General features: G+C 39.2%; 1 long non-coding RNA gene across 1 annotated transcript; it reads right to left on the reverse strand.

The window, feature by feature from the left end:
* Nucleotides 1-621: 621 nt before the first annotated feature.
* Nucleotides 622-12337, reverse strand: LOC147676763 (uncharacterized). The gene is made up of 9 exons (XR_015302439.1): nucleotides 12215-12337; nucleotides 10765-10886; nucleotides 9315-9436; nucleotides 7865-7986; nucleotides 6417-6538; nucleotides 4966-5088; nucleotides 3516-3637; nucleotides 2070-2191; nucleotides 622-743 (listed from the first exon to the last, which is right to left on the reverse strand). It is a non-coding gene; the product is annotated as an uncharacterized LOC147676763 (long non-coding RNA).
* Between the last annotated feature and the right edge of the window lie 1014 nt (nucleotides 12338-13351).

The following is a 13351-nucleotide window of genomic DNA, read 5'->3' on the forward strand; positions in this document are numbered from 1 at the left end:
GACTGCTAGGCAACAGAATGGCACTGCATGTCAGACAACTTCTTGCTTTAGCTTTATGATGTCAGACACCCCTGGACCAATTGTCCTTGTGTAAGCTAACCACACAGGAGGATGAGATATCAGAAGTTACGCAGTAGGTTACTATCTGTATTCATAACTGCCAGCCACGTAGGAGGGGGAATGGTAAAGGAATGGGAACCAGTCGAAGCACTGTGTCCTTTTCGAAAGTGGGATTGAGGTACAAGACAGATTAACCTTAACAACAATCCATCTTGAGTATCAGAGTCCAACATACAGAGTGCAGGAGAAGAGGTTAGATGAGCTTCCTTCCTTGAGTATGTAACACTATTTTTTATTAGTGAGATGGTGCATTTCAGTCTCAAAGGCAGCAATTTCCTCGAATAGAACATTGCTAGCACCAGGATCTAAAGCAGGTTTTAGTAGAGTTTGAGTCAGTCTGTCTTTTATTAACTATCATGACCAACATAATGTGATTCATATTACTTCCATCTTGACAGAAATTATATTCAGGCACAGGCTCCCACTATAAATTAGTGAGGACATTCCGATGCTATTTACATCTTTTTAATGACTAAAAGAATGATTGGGAGTTTTACTTACCACATAAATTGTTAAAATGATGCAGTATGCCAGAAGACTTCCTTATTTTTTTTTGCTTCAGTCTCGGCAATTCAGAGAAACTCTGCTGTGAAACACTGCCACTGCTGGTCATTCAGTATAATCTGCAGATGGAAAAGTCCACTGTTAGTACATTTAGTATAAGCAATACAAAAAGTTTAGATTTTTATAAAGGGTAACCAGATCAATACTATGGAGTCTGTTTTATTGTGAAAATCAACAGCTCAATTAAAAAATCAAATCTCAATTTGTGTTTATAACCTCTCATACTTCTCTGCATTCCCTTGCCTCATTTGCTAACACTCTCTAAACAATTGTAGCACGTACATTGGGATATAAATCTTTATGCCAGCCAAGTGGCAGCGCACCCTTCTTACTTCCTTTGTTTTAGGATATGGTACACCAGTAGCGATTAAGCCAGCTGGTAAGTTGAGAGAGGAAGGGTTATGCTACAGTTAACAGGATTATTAGAAACTATGAATAGCATAATTTGCATCTTCTCTTTAGCCAAATCCTACCAGTGCAGCAATGGTGAAGTTGAGACTCTTATGCTCAAACCTGCGTTCATACAAATGTGTAAGTCTAAATAAAGTTCTAATTTCTTTCTTCGTACCATCTCATCTTTTTGTTGGGCATCCTATCTACCCTGCAACTCATCTCATTACCAAGATAAATGTATCCTACTCCTTGTTAGGCAACAGAGTGGCTCTCATGTCAGACAACATCTTCCTTTACCTTCATGATGCCAGCTGCTTTGCAACAGAGTGGCCTTCTAGTCAGAAAACATCTTCCTTTACCTTCATGATGCCAGCTGATTTGCAACAGAGTGGCCTTCTAGTCAGACAACTTCTTGCTTTAGCTTTATGATGTCAGACACCCCTGGACCAATTGTCCTTGTGGAAGCTAACCACACAGGAGGATGAGATATCAGAAGTTACGCAGTAGGTTACTATCTGTATTCATGACTGCCAGCCACGTTGGAGGGGGAATGGTAAAGGAATGGGAACCAGTCAAAGCACTGTGTCCTTTTCGAAAGTGGGATTGAGGTACAAAGACAGATTAACCTTAACAACAATCCATCTTCAGTATCAGAGTCCAACATAGAGAGTGCAGGAGAAGAGGTTAGATGAGCTTCCTTCCTTGAGTATGTAACACTATTTTTCATAAGTGAGATGGTGCATTTCAGTCTCAAAGGCAGATATTTCCTCAAATAGAACGTTGCTAGCACCAGGATCTAAAGCAGGTTTTAGTAGAGTTTGAGTCAGTCAGTCTTTTATTAACTATCATGACCAATATAATGAGATACATATTACTTCCATCTTGACAGAAATAATATTCAGGCACAGGCTCCCACTATAAATTAGTGAGGACATTCCGATGCTATTTACATCTTTTTAATGCCTAAAAGAATGATTGGGAGTTTTACTTACCACATAAATTGGTAAAATGATCCAGTATGCCAGAAGACTTCCTTATTTTTTTTTGCTTCAGTCTCGGCAATTCAGAGAAACTCTGCTGTGAAACACTGCCACTGCTGGTCATTCAGTATAATCTGCAGATGGAAAAGTCCACTGTTAGTACATTTAGTATAAGCAATACAAAAAGTTTAGATTTTTATAAAGGGTAACCAGATCAATACTATGGAGTCTGTTTTATTGTGAAAATCAACAGCTCAATTAAAAAATCAAATCTCAATTTGTGTTTATAACCTCTCATACTTCTCTGCATTCCCTTGCCTCATTTGCTAACACTCTCTAAACAATTGTAGCACGTACATTGGGATATAAATCTTGTTGCCAGCCAAGTGGCAGCGCACCCTTCTTACTTCCTTTGTTTTAGGATATGGTACACCAGTAGCGATTAAGCCAGCTGGTAAGTTGAGAGAGGAAGGGTTATGCTACAGTTAACAGGATTATTAGAAACTATGAATAGCATAATTTGCATCTTCTCTTTAGCCAAATCCTACCAGTGCAGCAATGGTGAAGTTGAGACTCTTATGCTCAAACCTGCGTTCATACAAATGTGTAAGTCTAAATAAAGTTCTAATTTCTTTCTTCGTACCATCTCATCTTTTCGTTGGGCATCCTATCTACCCTGCAACTCATCTCATTACCAAGATAAATGTATCCTACTCCTTGTTAGGCAACAGAGTGGCTCTCATGTCAGACAACATCTTCCTTTACCTTCATGATGCCAGCTGCTTTGCAACAGAGTGGCCTTCTAGTCAGAAAACATCTTCCTTTACCTTCATGATGCCAGCTGATTTGCAACAGAGTGGCCTTCTAGTCAGACAACTTCTTGCTTTAGCTTTATGATGTCAGACACCCCTGGACCAATTGTCCTTGTGGAAGCTAACCACACAGGAGGATGAGATATCAGAAGTTACGCAGTAGGTTACTATCTGTATTCATGACTGCCAGCCACGTTGGAGGGGGAATGGTAAAGGAATGGGAACCAGTCAAAGCACTGTGTCCTTTTCGAAAGTGGGATTGAGGTACAAAGACAGATTAACCTTAACAACAATCCATCTTGAGTATCAGAGTCCAACAGAGAGTGCAGGAGAAGAGGTTAGATGAGCTTCCTTCCTTGAGTATGTAACACTATTTTTCATAAGTGAGATGGTGCATTTCAGTCTCAAAGGCAGATATTTCCTCGAATAGAACGTTGCTAGCACCAGGATCTAAAGCAGGTTTTAGTAGAGTTTGAGTCAGTCAGTCTTTTATTAACTATCATGACCAATATAATGAGATACATATTACTTCCATCTTGACAGAAATAATATTCAGGCACAGGCTCCCACTATAAATTAGTGAGGACATTCCGATGCTATTTACATCTTTTTAATGCCTAAAAGAATGATTGGGAGTTTTACTTACCACATAAATTGGTAAAATGATGCAGTATGCCAGAAGACTTCCTTATTTTTTTTTGCTTCAGTCTCGGCAATTCAGAGAAACTCTGCTGTGAAACACTGCCACTGCTGGTCATTCAGTATAATCTGCAGATGGAAAAGTCCACTGTTAGTACATTTAGTATAAGCAATACAAAAAGTTTAGATTTTTATAAAGGGTAACCAGATCAATACTATGGAGTCTGTTTTATTGTGAAAATCAACAGCTCAATTAAAAAATCAAATCTCAATTTGTGTTTATAACCTCTCATACTTCTCTGCATTCCCTTGCCTCATTTGCTAACACTCCCTAAACAATTGTAGCACGTACATTGGGATATAAATCTTTTTGCCAGCCAAGTGGCAGCGCACCCTTCTTACTTCCTTTGTTTTAGGATATGGTACACCAGTAGCGATTAAGCCAGCTGGTAAGTTGAGAGAGGAAGGGTTATGCTACAGTTAACAGGAATAATAGAAACTATGAATAGCATAATTTGCATCTTCTCTTTAGCCAAATCCTACCAGTGCAGCAATGGTGAAGTTGAGACTCTTATGCTCAAACCTGCGTTCATACAAATGTGTAAGTCTAAATAAAGTTCTAATTTCTTTCTTCGTACCATCTCATCTTTTCGTTGGGCATCCTATCTACCCTGCAACTCATCTCATTACCAAGATAAATGTATCCTACTCCTTGTTAGGCAACAGAGTGGCTCTCATGTCAGACAACATCTTTCTTTACCTTCATGATGCCAGCTGCTTTGCAACAGAGTGGCCTTCTAGTCAGAAAACATCTTGCTTTAGCTTTATGATGTCAGACTGCTAGGCAACAGAATGGCACCTCATGTCAGAAAACTTCTTGCTTTAGCTTTATGATGTCAGACACCCCTGGACCAATTGTCCTTGTGGAAGCTAACCACACAGGAGGATGAGATATCAGAAGTTACGCAGTAGGTTACTATCTGTATTCATGACTGCCAGCCACGTTGGAGGGGGAATGGTAAAGGAATGGGAACCAGTCAAAGCACTGTGTCCTTTTCGAAAGTGGGATTGAGGTACAAAGACAGATTAACCTTAACAACAATCCATCTTGAGTATCAGAGTCCAACATAGAGAGTGCAGGAGAAGAGGTTAGATGAGCTTCCTTCCTTGAGTATGTAACACTATTTTTCATAAGTGAGATGGTGCATTTCAGTCTCAAAGGCAGCAATTTCCTCGAATAGAACGTTGCTAGCACCAGGATCTAAAGCAGGTTTTAGTAGAGTTTGAGTCAGTCAGTCTTTTATTAACTATCATGACCAACATAATGTGATTCATATTACTTCCATCTTGACAGAAATAATATTCAGGCACAGGCTCCCACTATAAATTAGTGAGGACATTCCGATGCTATTTACATCTTTTTAATGCCTAAAAGAATGATTGGGAGTTTTACTTACCACATAAATTGGTAAAATGATGCAGTATGCCAGAAGACTTCCTTTTTTTTTTTTTGCTTCAGTCTCGGCAATTCAGAGAAACTCTGCTGTGAAACACTGCCACTGCTGGTCATTCAGTATGATCTGCAGATGGAAAAGTCCACTGTTAGTACATTTAGTATAAGCAATACAAAAAGTTTAGATTTTTATAAAGGGCAACCAGATCAATACTAGGGAGTCTGTTTTATTGTGAAAATCAACAGCTCAATTAAAAAATCAAATCTCAATTTGTGTTTATAACCTCTCATACTTCTCTGCATTCCCTTGCCTCATTTGCTAACACTCTCTAAACAATTGTAGCACGTACATTGGGATATAAATCTTTTTGCCAGCCAAGTGGCAGCGCACCCTTCTTACTTCCTTTGTTTTAGGATATGGTACACCAGTAGCGATTAAGCCAGCTGGTAAGTTGAGAGAGGAAGGGTTATGCTACAGTTAACAGGAATAATAGAAACTATGAATAGCATAATTTGCATCTTCTCTTTAGCCAAATCCTACCAGTGCAGCAATGGTGAAGTTGAGACTCTTATGCTCAAACCTGCGTTCATACAAATGTGTAAGTCTAAATAAAGTTCTAATTTCTTTCTTCGTACCATCTCATCTTTTCGTTGGGCATCCTATCTACCCTGCAACTCATCTCATTACCAAGATAAATGTATCCTACTCCTTGTTAGGCAACAGAGTGGCTCTCATGTCAGACAACATCTTCCTTTACCTTCATGATGCCAGCTGCTTTGCAACAGAGTGGCCTTCTAGTCAGAAAACATCTTGCTTTAGCTTTATGATGTCAGACTGCTAGGCAACAGAATGGCACCTCATGTCAGACAACTTCTTGCTTTAGCTTTATGATGTCAGACACCCCTGGACCAATTGTCCTTGTGGAAGCTAACCACATAGGAGGATGAGATATCAGAAGTTACGCAGTAGGTTACTATCTGTATTCATGACTGCCAGCCACGTAGGAGGGGGAATGGTAAAGGAATGGGAACCAGTCGAAGCACTGTGTCCTTTTCGAAAGTGGGATTGAGGTACAAAGACAGATTAACCTTAACAACAATCCATCTTGAGTATCAGAGTCCAACATACAGAGTGCAGGAGAAGAGGTTAGATCAGCTTCCTTCCTTGAGTATGTAACACTATTTTTTATAAGTGAGATGGTGCATTTCAGTCTCAAAGGCAGCAATTTCCTCGAATAGAACATTGCTAGCACCAGGATCTAAAGCAGGTTTTAGTAGAGTTTGAGTCAGTCAGTCTTTTATTAACTATCATGACCAACATAATGTGATTCATATTACTTCCATCTTGACAGAAATTATATTCAGGCACAGGCTCCCACTATAAATTAGTGAGGACATTCCGATGCTATTTACATCTTTTTAATGACTAAAAGAATGATTGGGAGTTTTACTTACCACATAAATTGGTAAAATGATGCAGTATGCCAGAAGACTTCCTTATTTTTTTTTGCTTCAGTCTCGGCAATTCAGAGAAACTCTGCTGTGAAACACTGCCACTGCTGGTCATTCAGTATAATCTGCAGATGGAAAAGTCCACTGTTAGTACATTTAGTATAAGCAATACAAAAAGTTTAGATTTTTATAAAGGGTAACCAGATCAATACTATGGAGTCTGTTTTATTGTGAAAATCAACAGCTCAATTAAAAAATCAAATCTCAATTTGTGTTTATAACTGCTCATACTTCTCTGCATTCCCTTGCCTCATTTGCTAACACTCTCTAAACAATTGTAACACGTACATTGGGATATAAATCTTTTTGCCAGCCAAGTGGCAGCGCACCCTTCTTACTTCCTTTGTTTTAGGATATGGTACACCAGTAGCGATTAAGCCAGCTGGTAAGTTGAGAGAGGAAGGGTTATGCTACAGTTAACAGGATTATTAGAAACTATGAATAGCATAATTTGCATCTTCTCTTTAGCCAAATCCTACCAGTGCAGCAATGGTGAAGTTGAGACTCTTATGCTCAAACCTGCGTTCATACAAATGTGTAAGTCTAAATAAAGTTCTAATTTCTTTCTTCGTACCATCTCATCTTTTTGTTGGGCATCCTATCTACCCTGCAACTCATCTCATTACCAAGATAAATGTATCCTACTCCTTGTTAGGCAACAGAGTGGCTCTCATGTCAGACAACATCTTCCTTTACCTTCATGATGCCAGCTGCTTTGCAACAGAGTGGCCTTCTAGTCAGAAAACATCTTCCTTTACCTTCATGATGCCAGCTGATTTGCAACAGAGTGGCCTTCTAGTCAGACAACTTCTTGCTTTAGCTTTATGATGTCAGACACCCCTGGACCAATTGTCCTTGTGGAAGCTAACCACACAGGAGGATGAGATATCAGAAGTTACGCAGTAGGTTACTATCTGTATTCATGACTGCCAGCCACGTTGGAGGGGGAATGGTAAAGGAATGGGAACCAGTCAAAGCACTGTGTCCTTTTCGAAAGTGGGATTGAGGTACAAAGACAGATTAACCTTAACAACAATCCATCTTCAGTATCAGAGTCCAACATAGAGAGTGCAGGAGAAGAGGTTAGATGAGCTTCCTTCCTTGAGTATGTAACACTATTTTTCATAAGTGAGATGGTGCATTTCAGTCTCAAAGGCAGATATTTCCTCGAATAGAACGTTGCTAGCACCAGGATCTAAAGCAGGTTTTAGTAGAGTTTGAGTCAGTCAGTCTTTTATTAACTATCATGACCAATATAATGAGATACATATTACTTCCATCTTGACAGAAATAATATTCAGGCACAGGCTCCCACTATAAATTAGTGAGGACATTCCGATGCTATTTACATCTTTTTAATGCCTAAAAGAATGATTGGGAGTTTTACTTACCACATAAATTGGTAAAATGATCCAGTATGCCAGAAGACTTCCTTATTTTTTTTTGCTTCAGTCTCGGCAATTCAGAGAAACTCTGCTGTGAAACACTGCCACTGCTGGTCATTCAGTATAATCTGCAGATGGAAAAGTCCACTGTTAGTACATTTAGTATAAGCAATACAAAAAGTTTAGATTTTTATAAAGGGTAACCAGATCAATACTATGGAGTCTGTTTTATTGTGAAAATCAACAGCTCAATTAAAAAATCAAATCTCAATTTGTGTTTATAACCTCTCATACTTCTCTGCATTCCCTTGCCTCATTTGCTAACACTCTCTAAACAATTGTAGCACGTACATTGGGATATAAATCTTGTTGCCAGCCAAGTGGCAGCGCACCCTTCTTACTTCCTTTGTTTTAGGATATGGTACACCAGTAGCGATTAAGCCAGCTGGTAAGTTGAGAGAGGAAGGGTTATGCTACAGTTAACAGGATTATTAGAAACTATGAATAGCATAATTTGCATCTTCTCTTTAGCCAAATCCTACCAGTGCAGCAATGGTGAAGTTGAGACTCTTATGCTCAAACCTGCGTTCATACAAATGTGTAAGTCTAAATAAAGTTCTAATTTCTTTCTTCGTACCATCTCATCTTTTCGTTGGGCATCCTATCTACCCTGCAACTCATCTCATTACCAAGATAAATGTATCCTACTCCTTGTTAGGCAACAGAGTGGCTCTCATGTCAGACAACATCTTCCTTTACCTTCATGATGCCAGCTGCTTTGCAACAGAGTGGCCTTCTAGTCAGAAAACATCTTGCTTTAGCTTTATGATGTCAGACTGCTAGGCAACAGAATGGCACCTCATGTCAGACAACTTCTTGCTTTAGCTTTATGATGTCAGACACCCCTGGACCAATTGTCCTTGTGGAAGCTAACCACATAGGAGGATGAGATATCAGAAGTTACGCAGTAGGTTACTATCTGTATTCATGACTGCCAGCCACGTAGGAGGGGGAATGGTAAAGGAATGGGAACCAGTCGAAGCACTGTGTCCTTTTCGAAAGTGGGATTGAGGTACAAAGACAGATTAACCTTAACAACAATCCATCTTGAGTATCAGAGTCCAACATACAGAGTGCAGGAGAAGAGGTTAGATCAGCTTCCTTCCTTGAGTATGTAACACTATTTTTTATAAGTGAGATGGTGCATTTCAGTCTCAAAGGCAGCAATTTCCTCGAATAGAACATTGCTAGCACCAGGATCTAAAGCAGGTTTTAGTAGAGTTTGAGTCAGTCAGTCTTTTATTAACTATCATGACCAACATAATGTGATTCATATTACTTCCATCTTGACAGAAATTATATTCAGGCACAGGCTCCCACTATAAATTAGTGAGGACATTCCGATGCTATTTACATCTTTTTAATGACTAAAAGAATGATTGGGAGTTTTACTTACCACATAAATTGGTAAAATGATGCAGTATGCCAGAAGACTTCCTTATTTTTTTTTGCTTCAGTCTCGTCAACTCAGAGAAACTCTGCTGTGAAACACTGCCACTGCTGGTCATTCAGTATAATCTGCAGATGGAAAAGTCCACTGTTAGTACATTTAGTATAAGCAATACAAAAAGTTTAGATTTTTATAAAGGGTAACCAGATCAATACTATGGAGTCTGTTTTATTGTGAAAATCAACAGCTCAATTAAAAAATCAAATCTCAATTTGTGTTTATAACCTCTCATACTTCTCTGCATTCCCTTGCCTCATTTGCTAACACTCTCTAAACAATTGTAGCACGTACATTGGGATATAAATCTTTTTGCCAGCCAAGTGGCAGCGCACCCTTCTTACTTCCTTTGTTTTAGGATATGGTACACCAGAAGCGATTAAGCCAGCTGGTAAGTTGAGAGAGGAAGGGTTATGCTACAGTTAACAGGAATAATAGAAACTATGAATAGCATAATTTGCATCTTCTCTTTAGCCAAATCCTACCAGTGCAGCAATGGTGAAGTTGAGACTCTTATGCTCAAACCTGCGTTCATACAAATGTGTAAGTCTAAATAAAGTTCTAATTTCTTTCTTCGTACCATCTCATCTTTTCGTTGGGCATCCTATCTACCCTGCAACTCATCTCATTACCAAGATAAATGTATCCTACTCCTTGTTAGGCAACAGAGTGGCTCTCATGTCAGACAACATCTTCCTTTACCTTCATGATGCCAGCTGATTTGCAACAGAGTGGCCTTCTAGTCAGAAAACATCTTGCTTTAGCTTTATGATGTCAGACTGCTAGGCAACAGAATGGCACCTCATGTCAGACAACTTCTTGCTTTAGCTTTATGATGTCAGACACCCCTGGACCAATTGTCCTTGTGGAAGCTAACCACACAGGAGGATGAGATATCAGAAGTTACGCAGTAGGTTACTATCGGTATTCATGACTGCCAGCCACGTAGGAGGGAGAATGGTAAAGGAATGGGAACCAGTCGAAGCACTGTGTCCTTTTCGAAAGTGGGATTGAGGTACAAAGACAGATTAACCTTAACAACAATCCATCTTGAGTATCAGAGTCCAACATACAGAGTGCAGGAGAAGAGGTTAGATGAGCTTCCTTCCTTGAGTATGTAACACTATTTTATATAAGTGAGATGGTGCATTTCAGTCTCAAAGGCAGCAATTTCCTCGAATAGAACATTGCTAGCACCAGGATCTAAAGCAGGTTTTAGTAGAGTTTGAGTCAGTCAGTCTTTTATTAACTATCATGACCAACATAATGTGATTCATATTACTTCCATCTTGACAGAAATTATATTCAGGCACAGGCTCCCACTATAAATTAGTGAGGACATTCCGATGCTATTTACATCTTTTTAATGACTAAAAGAATGATTGGGAGTTTTACTTACCACATAAATTGGTAAAATGATGCAGTATGCCAGAAGACTTCCTTATTTTTTTTTGCTTCAGTCTCGGCAATTCAGAGAAACTCTGCTGTGAAACACTGCCACTGCTGGTCATTCAGTATAATCTGCAGATGGAAAAGTCCACTGTTAGTACATTTAGTATAAGCAATACAAAAAGTTTAGATTTTTATAAAGGGTAACCAGATCAATACTATGGAGTCTGTTTTATTGTGAAAATCAACAGCTCAATTAAAAAATCAAATCTCAATTTGTGTTTATAACCTCTCATACTTCTCTGCATTCCCTTGCCTCATTTGCTAACACTCTCTAAACAATTGTAGCACGTACATTGGGATATAAATCTTTTTGCCAGCCAAGTGGCAGCGCACCCTTCTTACTTCCTTTGTTTTAGGATATGGTACACCAGTAGCGATTAAGCCAGCTGGTAAGTTGAGAGAGGAAGGGTTATGCTACAGTTAACAGGATTAATAGAAACTATGAATAGCATAATTTGCATCTTCTCTTTAGCCAAATCCTACCAGTGCAGCAATGGTGAAGTTGAGACTCTTATGCTCAAACCTGCGTTCATACAAATGTGTAAGTCTAAATAAAGTTCTAATTTCTTTCTTCGTACCATCTCATCTTTTCGTTGGGCATCCTATCTACCCTGCAACTCATCTCATTACCAAGATAAATGTATCCTACTCCTTGTTAGGCAACAGAGTGGCTCTCATGTCAGACAACATCTTCCTTTACCTTCATGATGCCAGCTGCTTTGCAACAGAGTGGCCTTCTAGTCAGAAAACATCTTGCTTTAGCTTTATGATGTCAGACTGCTAGGCAACAGAATGGCACCTCATGTCAGACAACTTCTTGCTTTAGCTTTATGATGTCAGACACCCCTGGACCAATTGTCCTTGTGGAAGCTAACCACATAGGAGGATGAGATATCAGAAGTTACGCAGTAGGTTACTATCTGTATTCATGACTGCCAGCCACGTAGGAGGGGGAATGGTAAAGGAATGGGAACCAGTCGAAGCACTGTGTCCTTTTCGAAAGTGGGATTGAGGTACAAAGACAGATTAACCTTAACAACAATCCATCTTGAGTATCAGAGTCCAACATACAGAGTGCAGGAGAAGAGGTTAGATGAGCTTCCTTCCTTGAGTATGTAACACTATTTTATATAAGTGAGATGGTGCATTTCAGTCTCAAAGGCAGCAATTTCCTCGAATAGAACATTGCTAGCACCAGGATCTAAAGCAGGTTTTAGTAGAGTTTGAGTCAGTCAGTCTTTTATTAACTATCATGACCAACATAATGTGATTCATATTACTTCCATCTTGACAGAAATTATATTCAGGCACAGGCTCCCACTATAAATTAGTGAGGACATTCCGATGCTATTTACATCTTTTTAATGACTAAAAGAATGATTGGGAGTTTTACTTACCACATAAATTGGTAAAATGATGCAGTATGCCAGAAGACTTCCTTATTTTTTTTTGCTTCAGTCTCGGCAATTCAGAGAAACTCTGCTGTGAAACACTGCCACTGCTGGTCATTCAGTATAATCTGCAGATGGAAAAGTCCACTGTTAGTACATTTAGTATAAGCAATACAAAAAGTTTAGATTTTTATAAAGGGTAACCAGATCAATACTATGGAGTCTGTTTTATTGTGAAAATCAACAGCTCAATTAAAAAATCAAATCTCAATTTGTGTTTATAACCTCTCATACTTCTCTGCATTCCCTTGCCTCATTTGCTAACACTCTCTAAACAATTGTAGCACGTACATTGGGATATAAATCTTTTTGCCAGCCAAGTGGCAGCGCACCCTTCTTACTTCCTTTGTTTTAGGATATGGTACACCAGTAGCGATTAAGCCAGCTGGTAAGTTGAGAGAGGAAGGGTTATGCTACAGTTAACAGGATTAATAGAAACTATGAATAGCATAATTTGCATCTTCTCTTTAGCCAAATCCTACCAGTGCAGCAATGGTGAAGTTGAGACTCTTATGCTCAAACCTGCGTTCATACAAATGTGTAAGTCTAAATAAAGTTCTAATTTCTTTCTTCGTACCATCTCATCTTTTCGTTGGGCATCCTATCTACCCTGCAACTCATCTCATTACCAAGATAAATGTATCCTACTCCTTGTTAGGCAACAGAGTGGCTCTCATGTCAGACAACATCTTCCTTTACCTTCATGATGCCAGCTGCTTTGCAACAGAGTGGCCTTCTAGTCAGAAAACATCTTGCTTTAGCTTTATGATGTCAGACTGCTAGGCAACAGAATGGCACCTCATGTCAGACAACTTCTTGCTTTAGCTTTATGATGTCAGACACCCCTGGACCAATTGTCCTTGTGGAAGCTAACCACATAGGAGGATGAGATATCAGAAGTTACGCAGTAGGTTACTATCTGTATTCATGACTGCCAGCCACGTAGGAGGGGGAATGGTAAAGGAATGGGAACCAGTCGAAGCACTGTGTCCTTTTCGAAAGTGGGATTGAGGTACAAAGACAGATTAACCTTAACAACAATCCATCTTGAGTATCAGAGTCCAACATACAGAGTGCAGGAGA

This window comes from Lissotriton vulgaris, chromosome 12 (genome assembly GCF_964263255.1).
Source record: "Lissotriton vulgaris chromosome 12, aLisVul1.2, whole genome shotgun sequence".
NCBI classification, from domain to species: domain Eukaryota; kingdom Metazoa; phylum Chordata; class Amphibia; order Caudata; family Salamandridae; genus Lissotriton; species Lissotriton vulgaris.